Source organism: Eurytemora carolleeae, unplaced genomic scaffold, assembly GCF_000591075.1.
Source record: "Eurytemora carolleeae unplaced genomic scaffold, Eaff_2.0 scaffold7, whole genome shotgun sequence".
NCBI lineage: Eukaryota > Metazoa > Arthropoda > Copepoda > Calanoida > Temoridae > Eurytemora > Eurytemora carolleeae.
The window spans coordinates 182158-193478 of record NW_019396407.1 but is presented as its reverse complement, the minus strand read 5'-3'; the positions used below and the strand labels follow the sequence as shown (position 1 = coordinate 193478).

Sequence of the window (11321 nt, the reverse complement as noted above, 5' to 3'; positions counted from 1 at the left end):
GAGAACTGGATTTTACAGAAGGAAAGTAGAAAAACTGGAGTTTACAGATAGAAAATAGGAGAACTGAAGTTTACAGATAGAAAGTAGGAGAACTGGATTTTACAGAAGGAAAGTAAAAAAACTGGAGTTTACAGATAGAAAATAGGAAACTTGGAGTTTACAGATAGAAAGTAGGAGAACTGGAGTTTACAGATAGAAAGTAGGAGAACTGGAGTTTGCAGATTGAAAGTAGAAGAACTGGAGTTTACAGAAGGAAAGTAGAAAAACTGGAGTTTACAGATAGAAAGTAGAAGAACTATAAGAGTTTACAGACAGAAAGTGGGACAACTGGAGTTTACAGACAGAAAGTGGGAGATCTGGAGTTTGTAAACTTATAATTTTTGAACAAATAAGAAATTGGAATTAACTCCTTTTTGTTCAATTTTTATGGGGGGCCCGAAATTAATTTTTGCGTGCGATTATTGCCCACCCCCCTCCCTGAGATGATGGTTTAATACGCCCCTGATATTTCATTTTTAGCTGCGGACATAGGATGCTTTATTTTTGCCACATGGTTTGTTATTAAAAATCTTCGAAGTAATTTCATGTAAGTTTGTCACTATAAAAGCAATATGTGTAAATAAATGCAATCTATTCAGATTACAGTGCATGGTAAATGTGAAGAGCAGTGGCGTACATAAGGGGGGCAGTAGTGCTCTTGCCCCCCCCCCCTGGAAAATACAAGATTAAAAGGAAACAAATTTAAAAAGTAACACCTGACAATGACAAAGACTAAGGATTTGTCTAAATTCACTGTTAACACAAAATTTAAGATACTTTAAACTAAAACTTTTGTAAAAACGAGACCTCGACATATTTGCTTCTTATAACATGATGGAAGATGTAATAAAGGTATTCTATTTTTCTTTTTTTTTCTTACAGTCAATTAATAAAGAAATTGTGTCTTTGGCACAAACTCAAATATTTAAACCTTTGGAATCTGATGTTGTAAACCTTTGATATTTCAAATTCAGAATATTTGATCTAACAGAATTCATAGCTTGAAATATCTAAGGTCTACAACCATAGATAAAGATAGATTGCGCATAAGACATTGAGTACTTGTGGTGTACATGAGTTCTGTAGAGAGAAATTTAAGTTAGTTTAGTCCTTCTCATGTCCTTCTTCAGTTCTCGTCAATATGATATATTGCTCAGTGAAATATTGTTGTTCAAATAGTTCCATTCCCGGAGTTATTTTACACTTTATTCGGGAGGAATGGTTAAACCTAGTAGATTGGAAAAGACCCAATCCGAATGTTATCTGCAACGAACATTTTCCTAGTTATATAAAAGTGAATGGGAAAAAGTTGTCAAAGTCTGCTGTTCCCTCAATTTTTAACATTATCGGATCTCTGTTCAGAACTACTCCCTGGAAACTGTTCTGAAGGAACATAATTATGCCGTCCCAGCTATTCGAAAGCTAAAGAAAGAAAATGTATGACGGAAACACGAGAAAAGGGAAAAAATTCCAAAATCAGAGTTATTCCTTCAAAGCTCAAAAAAGAAAACTCGACGAAAAAATTCGCAGTCCAGAATCTGTGATTGTCGAAATAAAAGACAAGTTCTCTTTACCAGAGGAAACTATAAACCTTCTTCACAGTTCAGCAAGTAAAATTCTGGAGGAGTTGTTTCAAAGAGTTATAAAAAAGTTAAAATATTCGGATTGTAGAGATAAATATCTTCCAGCTCTCCGATCGTTTGCTTAGCAAGATTATTCTTTTTCAAAACCAATGATTGTGATTGTAGACTAAATTTTTTTATCAATAAAAGTTTGATGTCGTTATGCACAAAGTTTTTAAATCTAGGTTTATACTATAAACTTAAATTCATGTTGTTTTAAATATCAAAGACCATCAAGTTGTAAAGATATACGGCTTCAAAATCAATCAAAGTGGCAAAGTTTCATAATTGATAAAAAACAGTCTATAAACTTTATCATTTATGAAACTTTGCCACTTTGATTGATTTTTAAGCCGTATATCTTTACAACTTGATGGTCTTTGATATTTATAAATTTATAAATTTATTTATAAAGTTAAAAAGTTAAAGTTAGTTTTTCGAGCAAATGATAAATTTTAGAATAAATTTTAGACTCTATAAGGTTAGTAACATTAAAAAATGTAGTCTTTTTATGGTGTTAATTGACTTTTTGAACAAAACAATTCCAGGGGGGGGCAAAATTTTTTTTTTCGCGCTTCGCGCGAAATCTTGCCCCCCCTGGCTAAAATCCTGTGTACGCGCCTGGTGAAGAGGATACAGAGATAAGAGAAGCATACATCGAATAATAGATAAGTGACACTTGTGTAGAAGGTAAACGCTACATTTGGATTTAAAGGAAAGCAGGAAAGGGACCCCCCCCCTCCGCCTTGTAGTGTATCACCCCAACGAAGGGGAAACATACCTTCTTCCTCAAAATAATTTTAGCCTTCATTAATGCAATTGAAGGGGGATTGGTGGACACTAGAAAGTAGACAGGAACGCATTGAGGATTTGATTTGGAAAACGGCAATTAATTATCCCAAGTATGACCCCGAAGCGCGAAAAAAAATGTTGCCCCCCCCCTGGCCTAAAAAATGCTGTTATTCTATATTAAGTCTACTACATGTCCCCTAGGTGGCCCATTTATTATTCAAGGACTATATATTACAATGTATCCCTCTGTTTAGTTCTGTATTACTCTCTGAAGTCCTGAGTAGTCTCCTGAGACTACTCCCCTTTCTAGTCCACTGTAGTCACAATTCAAGGACTACATATTATAATGTATCTAGCTGTATATGTATTATCCTCTGAAGTCCTGAGTAGTTTCCTGAGACTATTCCCCTTTATAGTCCACTGAAGTCCCAATTCAAGGACTACATATTACAATGTATCCATGTGTATAGTTCTGTATTGCCCTCTGAAGTCCTGAGTAGTCCCATGAGACTACTTCCCTTTGTGGTCCTCTGTAGTCCCGATTCAAGGACTATATATTATAATGTATCCCTCTGTATAGTTCTCTCGATTCCTGAGACTACTTACCTTTGTAGTCCACGGACTATATATTTAAATGTATCCTTCAGTATTTTCGGGAAAACTTGTCAAAAGCTTGCATAATGCATATAGCTATAGTTGTTTATCAAGTATTCAGGGGGGTGGGGGGAGATTTTAGATAAAAGGGAAATACTAAGGTAAAATTTGAAAATTTTCAACTATACTTTTAAAGGGGGAAAACACTACTTTGATGATGAGGGCAAGCTCTTTTTTATTGCCTAGAACACCTACCTTTGCTCATAAATACCAGAGGGGGCACGAGGACTACTGCCCCCCCCCCTGTGTACGCGTCTGTGCATAATGCATATAGCTATCTATAGTTGTTTATCAAGTATGCAGTGGGGTGGAGATTTTAGATAAAAGGGAAATACTAAGGTAAAATTTGAAAAGAAATGGCGAAAAATTTTCAACTATACTTTTTAAGGGGGAAAACACCCCTTTGATGATGAGGGCAAGCTCTTTTTTCTTACCCAGAACAACTGATTTTTACCTTTGCCTAAAAAGCCCAGGGGGGGGGCAAGAGGACTACTGCCCCCTCCCCTGTGTACGCTACTGACCCTGACCTTGGACCTGAACCCAATCCCAAGTATGATCCTGACCTTGAACCTGAACCCAATCTCAAGTAAATCCTGACCTTGGACCTGAACCCAATCCAAATTATGACCCTGACATTGGACCTGAACCCAATACCATATGAATGACCCTGACCTTGGACCTGAACCCAATCCAAATTATGACCTTGACATTGGACCTGAACCCAATACCATATGAATGACCCTGACCTTGGACCTGAATCCAATCCAAATTATGACCCTGACATTGGACCTGAACCCAATCCCAAGAATGACCCTGACCTTGGACCTGAACCCAATCCCAAGAATGACCCTGACATTGAACCTGAACCCAATCACAAGTATGACCCTGACCTTGGACCTGAACCCAATCCAAGTAAGATCCTGAGCTTGGACCTGAACCCGGAATATAATATGTATGACCCTGACCTTGGACCTAAACCCAATACCATGTATGATCCTGACTTTAAACCTAGGACTAAACCTTATCAAAAGTATGACCATAACCTGGACCTGAACAACTAATCCTAGTATACCACCATCCTATATACCATCGGCATCCTAACCATAGGCCTGAACCTTATCCCGGAATTACTGCAGTTGCGATATTTTTACCTCGCTAATCCTCCAACTTCATTTTACAACAGAATTTGCTCGAAAAATGAGTGCATGCCTTAAATTATCTCAAAACTGTAGGTAACCGTTAGACATGAAGGATTGAATTTTAAAGGGCCATTAAAGAGAAACCATGGAATTATTGGACTTACATGATGACTTATAAAGGTCTTCAAATAACATTTTTAATTTGAAAAGAGCTATACCTTTTTCATGCTGCATCCCCCCGCCAGTGGCGACTGTGCTTCCCGATAATTTTGTTGGAATCCGTTTTAAACGGTTTACAGAGTTAACTTGGAAACTTTATTCTTGAAGTGTAAAAGAAAGTACGGAACGAACGGATCGCATCACAGAGTTCGAGGGAGAACCGTACCGAATGTCGGCTCGGCACGGAGAGAAAATGGTTTGGTTTGGACTGGAGCCGAAGTCAAGTTCAGGGACGAACCGTAGGATTGCGCAGTATTTACTGCGCAGATATCTCCATGACGTAACCGAATATTAGAATACAAAGGAAAAGCTTTCTTATATCAATATTTTTCCATCACAGAAACAACTCTTCATTACATTGAAAGTTTGTTTAAAATAATATTTTGGTTGTGTAAAAATATTCAAACTCCTAAGACTGGAGATATCCCGAAGATACCGACCGAACGCTACCCGCAACATATAGCTACACTGAGGGGGCATCGAACTGAGGCCATTGAACTCTACTCTTCAGAGTTTAGTCCACACACCATGACTAGTAGTGCTCTAGACACGATTACGGTGGGAGCTGTGCATGAGAAAACCAAGCAGTGTTAAAGATTTGTGTAAACATAGTTAAAGAAATATTCAGTGATAATAGGAAGAATAATATTCTATGATTGAATACAAGTTATATAGTTAAATGGATTCAATGTAAGTATTTTATAGTTTTGGAAGATAGTAACACAGACCAAGCCTTTAATACCGTTGGGGTCAATATTCCCACTATACTAGTTTTCTTTCCTTTCTGCCTTAAAGCAATGTTTTCCTTTCCAATTCAGTGCTACAACTAGATAAACTTATATTTTTATTGATTTCATTTACATTTTATTTGTTCGGCATGGGTGTGGATAGCGTATATACTGTATAGACTTTTAGGGTTTATTTTGCTCTTAAATTATTGTAATTTACTTGAACATGTTCTCTTTGTGTACATTGTAAAACAAAACATAAAAAAAATTTCGCGGATTTTCAAAATTTTCAAAATTAGAATTTTGATAGAGGCAAATTTTTTTTAAATTTGATCATCCATAAACCTTTCCTGGGGCCACGCGAGGTCCCACAAAAAATTTGGGCTCGATCGGTTCAGCCGTTTTATCGAATACAAACGGACAGACAGACAAGCAAAGTGTATAAATAGATATAGATTATTTATAATTAAAAAAAAATTGGGGATAATTTTTTATTTTTGAAAGATAATAGCATTATAGCAACCCTAATGCAACTGCAATTATTTGTAATTATTTATAGCATCAAAAGAAAGTATATTTTCTTACTGGATAACAGTTACAAAGGAGTCAATGTGTGTAAAAGTGATTCAAGTTTTTTTAATATTTTTTGTATTCTTTTCATGATTATAAAATAATTCCTTTACAGCAACATATTCGTGTTTAGAGATTTATAAACATTCGTATTTCAAATTCCAGGCAACAATATAACAGAAATTTACTCATATATTTTCCCAATTTAGTGATTTCCCCGACCAGAATTGTGACTGTCCAATGAGTCCAATGTCTATGTATTAATTAAATACATTACATTTATACATAAACGAAATTATTATCTGCATGTTATATGTAAATTATAGCCATAAATCTATCGATTGCATACATGTTTCATTTACAAATATATGTATATACATTGAAAATTAGGCAGATCACTTTCTAGCGATAAATTGTGCATCAACTTTGCCTGTCTGTCTGTTTGTCTGTTTGTAACCAATAAACGTCAAAACGGCTGAACTGATCGGGCCCGAATTTTGTGTTGGGCATAACATGACCCCGGGAAGGTTTATTGACTAGAAATTCAAAACATTTTCTTTTCGCTCCAAAGCCTGTCGCTTAAAAATATGTAAAATTTCAATCTAATGTGAAATTTTTAATTTTACTTGTTTTCTATGACCAGATCGAAAAACTTAAAATTTAGCGGATTTCAGTTGTGAACATGTTCTCTTTGTATACATTGTAAAACAAAAACAAACAAAAAATTTCGTCGATTTAATAAAAAAAAAATTCGTGGATTTTCAAAATTTTGAAAAATCGAATTTTGTTAGAGGCAAATTTTGGAAAATTCAATGTATCATCCATAAACCTTCCTTGGAGTCACGCGAGGTCCCACAACAAAGTTGGGTCCGATCGGTTCAGCCGTTTTGACGTTTATTGGATACAAACGAAACAGAGATAGACAAACAGACAGACTAGTAAAGTATATATAGATAGATAGATAGATAGAAGATGTTGTGTCTCAAGAGTTTATGATATTGATTTTAAAAAGTTTAGGATACTAATTCTGTTTAAATTGTCGGATCTTATAAATCGACATTTTTGCAGGCAAAAGTATTCTATTTTGACCGTTTTTAAACCTTTCAGTCGTTTTTAAGTTTATTGGATACAAACAAACAAACAGACAGACAAGTAAAATATATAAATATATTAGTATACATTTGTATGAATGTGTAAGGTAAATTCTTTGTATAAGTTTAAATACATTGGATAAAATAAATATTCTTATTATCGCCGACACAAAGTTGTATGTTCTTGAACGATATTTACAAATAAATGTATTATATGTACTATGTAAAACAAATAAAAAGGAAGTTTAGAGAGAAGATAATATATTTGATTTATACATATTTATCTTCTTAAAAGTTCAGAACATTTTCTATTGTTTATTAAAATAAGTTATTAGTGGACACTCAGATTTATATGTATATTCATATTTATAATTTATTTTTCATTTTATTTTTATTTTTATTCTTATTCATATCAATACCAGGCTTCGTCTAGAGCGCTTCGTGCCCCTTTTTATTAACAATTTTAGCTCTTGAAGCTGCCATTTTTCATTTTTTTTAGAGTTAATTTTATGGATTTTCTGTTAAAATTGGTGCGGTTTTATAAATAATATATGCAAGTTGATTTTTTTTTCCGGACCAAAGGAATTGAGTCTTTGCCACAAACTCTGATTTTCTATTTTCTATATCTTTGCAACCCAATGTCGTAGACCTCAGATATTTTATAATTTTATATTATAATTGTTATAGATCAAATAATCTAAGGTTGAAATATTAAAGATTTTAATAATCAGCTTGCAAAGATATAGGGATTAGAAAATTTAAGTTTGTGGCAAAAACTCAATTCCTTTGTCATTGTTAACAATCCTTAAAAGCCTTCACTTGGTTTATGTGACCCGATTGGTTCAGCCGTTTTAAAGTTTATTGGATACCAACAAACAAAGAGTAGAATTATACAATATTTTTTATTAAAGTTTTTAGAATTACACTAAACAAAATTTTTCAATGTTTCACGACAAACTTGAATAGATAATAAATACTAATCAAGCAACTAAATTACAAATATTTTTGATCCTTCTACTCAAAAAGCAATAAAAATTCGTTCGGAAAAAAATGTAAAAAAATATCTAATTTATTAGAAAGTAAAAAAGTTCCATCTAGTTGGTCATGGCTTTACTCCAAAGGCAATACAAATGCGTTCGGAAATTAATGTAAAAAAATATATTTAATTTATTAGATGATAAAAAAAGTGACATCTAAGTTCAACACTATAACAAGTTTATGATTTATGCCAACTCCATGTAATACAAAAAATATGTTATGTGTTAATAATTGTCTATTATGTCAATCCGTTTGGCAAAGTATTTGTGAGAACTATATGCAGTTAGCATGTTGTCAAGTAACAATTAGTTAACTAAAATATAACATTTTAGTGTCTCGAGAGGATATTAATTTTACACAGTTAAGGATATAAAGGAATTTAGAAAGTTTATACTAGTTTAGGATATTAATTTCTAAGAGTTTAGAAAGTTTATACTAATTTAGGATATTAATTTCTAAGAGTTTAGAAAGTTTATACTAATTTAGGATATTAATTTCTAAGAGTTTAGTATAATAACACTAAGGTTGTATGAGTGTACGGAAAAGGGACATATATAGTCATTCAATTTTTAGACTGTCTCGACTTTAAAGTGTCGCAACGCCTTGACCTTTCGTTTTACCTCACCAACTTTCTTTTACTTTTTTGTAGCCCTAGACATACATATTTTAAAAATAAAACGTGTTTCTAACTTTCTAGCTTAATTTTAAAAGAAGTGATTGTGAAAATACTGCTCTATTTTAGCGTGAGAGCATGCACATGTTTTCCATGTATCCTGACCATTTTCCCATTTTATTTTCTGAAATGCCTTCAAATGTTCATTCTTTCAATTTTCGTTTTTGGCTGTCAAATAAAAAGATAAATAAAATGTTTTTGGAATCGGAAATGAAATATTAAATAATCTTAAACCGCGATATTTACAGTTTCAAATCAATAGACGTTTTTCAATTGGAATGTAGTCATGCTCTATTTCAGCCAATCGTTTGACATTGATTTTTAACGTAAAAGTTACCAATCACGCACAAGAAGGGTAAAAAGAATATTCAAAAAGACGAAGAAAAAAGTAAGGTTGATTTTTTCCCCAAACGTGGTGGCTTTTTCAAATAGGGTTTTAATTTTTAGCTAAAACAAAAATGAAAGAATATGGCTCGGATGCAGAAATGATTTGGTTGACCTTTCTCTCCTAGCTAAATACCTTGATTGTGCCCTTGTCGTTTCTTTTCTGAAGTTTAGCACAATGTTTTAAAGATTCAGCTTAATGTAGTGTTGATAGGCATGTCGTATTTAATGTATTCCTGTTCTTCTATAATATTTTTTTTTGTAATGAATGTGCTCCTGCTATGTGTTATTGATTGTATAAATGAGCAAATATTAGAAGTTAGCAATATTTGTAGAAAAGTAAATGCACTGATACACAGAAAATAAGATTAAACATAGAAATATCAAATGTAATTTTAGTTAAAAGTGTCTCATCAACGATTTACATCCGGCAGTACCTTTAAAACCTTTATTTGAGCGTTTTTTTTCTGATGAGGGTGCAATTAATTAATTCGTAGATTTTTTTCAGTTTTTTTTAGATTTTTCTAGTATTTTAATTTGTTTTAAATGTAGATTTAACATTAAAAAAAATTATTATTTACATTTATCCTTTAATTGCTATTAAAGTTTTAAAGTTCATAAGAAGAATTCTTAAAATAAGGTATTACAATAAGGTTGATGACACTCTTAGACTTCAATAACATTGAAAATTTCCCACCACACGGGATAACCCCCCCCCCCCCCTTATTTTATTCTGATTTGTTCTCCCTGAGCCTAAGAGAGCTAGAGAGCTGAATGCACTCGCCAGACATTTTCTCCGGGTAGTTTGGTGGCAATGAACCTGAAGCAGGTATAAACCCTCCTAACCATCCCAACACAGCTATATAACCTTGAGCCACCTTGGCAGTGGATTGCTAGAAATTACCGTTACAGATTTCTCCGCCAACCTGGGCTAGGCGCACAACCAGCGCGCATTCTTGTAGAATCTTCTTAATCTTAAGATTTAATTTGATACAGAATCCCGTCTGGCATAAGGCTAATAGTAGATGCGCCACCAACTGTTATTATAAAACCTACAGTTTCCCTAAAAAGATCAACTTTGATGTTACATTTTTATATAGTTCTAAAAACTCTAAACAAATATATATTTTCTTATCTTTAAGGAGATAAAACTTAGCAAAAAGTTAAGAAATACGCGCGTCAATTGTCACTGGTTGAATTCTTAAGAAGATCCTCTTAAAATACATGCGTGTTACATAAAACATATACATATAAACGCTGATAATCCTTTCCTTTTCTGACAAACTTTTAAAATGTTGAAACAAATTGTTAAATAATGTGTACGGTGACACTCTTGGATCTATAATAATAAATTGTTCTTGTAAAATAAGTTGGAATGCCTGATGCCTATGTTGACTCTCCTCTCTATGATATTACATGTTTAATTGCTTAGGTTACAACAGAGGCAATAAATACCTATAACTGATAAATTATAGATTTGCACATCTTTGGTTATAAACTGTCATAAAAATCAAAAAGACAATTTTTGGGAAAGAGATTTTCAGGTGGAAAAATTGACGACAAAAACTCGGGTGTCTCAAATTTTCCCGATTCTCTTGAAAAAAATAATATTTCCCTAGACTTTTTTTAATGTTCACTGAACACGAATAAAACTTTTGAAAATGCGGAAATGGGGAACTTGAAAAGGGGAATTGAGAGCAGCTAAGACAGAGGTACATGAATTTTCCAAGAGAAAGCTCGACAGCTGTTGCTAGGACTCTGTTAGGACATTGAACTTAAGCAACAATATCAGGGGTATACACTATACACCGGGGTCTCAAGGTGGCCCTGGCGTAACTCTAGTAACCTGCACAGATGAAAGTATTAGCGATATTTGTTAAGAAAACATCAATACATCGCCCGTTTAGAAGTAGGTGAAAATATATATATATAGGATTAATAAAAATATTCTCCGTTTAATATACTTAGAATAGAAAAAGTATTTCAAATTAGCAAAATGATTGTCAAATGAATAAAAACTTAATCGTATGAAAAACTATAGTACTATATACCTTAGAGCTATTAAAGTTGTTAAAGACAGTTGAACTATTTCTCGTAATTTATGTAAATATATATCAGTAAAGCACATGGACAAATCTATATAATATGCTTGTCTCTCTGTTTGTTTGTTATTACCAAATAAACGTCAAAATGGTGTCACGTTAAATAAGGCCCGGGCGTTATATTTGGTCCGGGTGAGTGTTACATGTGAAATCCATGTACAAAATTGATAGGAGGGGGAAGGGGGGGGGAGTCAAAAAATCGTATATTAGGAAATTACCGCTGGTTATATATAAAATTGACAGAATGGAGGGGGGGGGGGGGGGCCAAAA

The 11321-nt window shown here is 33.4% G+C and overlaps 1 protein-coding gene across 2 annotated transcripts in view; it reads left to right on the top strand.

Moving 5' to 3' along the window:
• The first annotated feature begins 4716 nt into the window (after positions 1–4716).
• Positions 4717–11321, top strand: part of LOC111702698 (hormone receptor 4) — a 15967-nt gene continuing 9362 nt past the window's right edge. Inside the window, exon 1 of one of the 2 annotated variants that reach the window (XM_023474465.1) lies at positions 4717–5155. The gene's annotated coding sequence lies outside the window, so the exon portion shown is untranslated. The remainder of the gene's footprint in view (positions 5156–11321) is intronic. The other variant, XM_023474464.1, reaches the window with a different exon arrangement.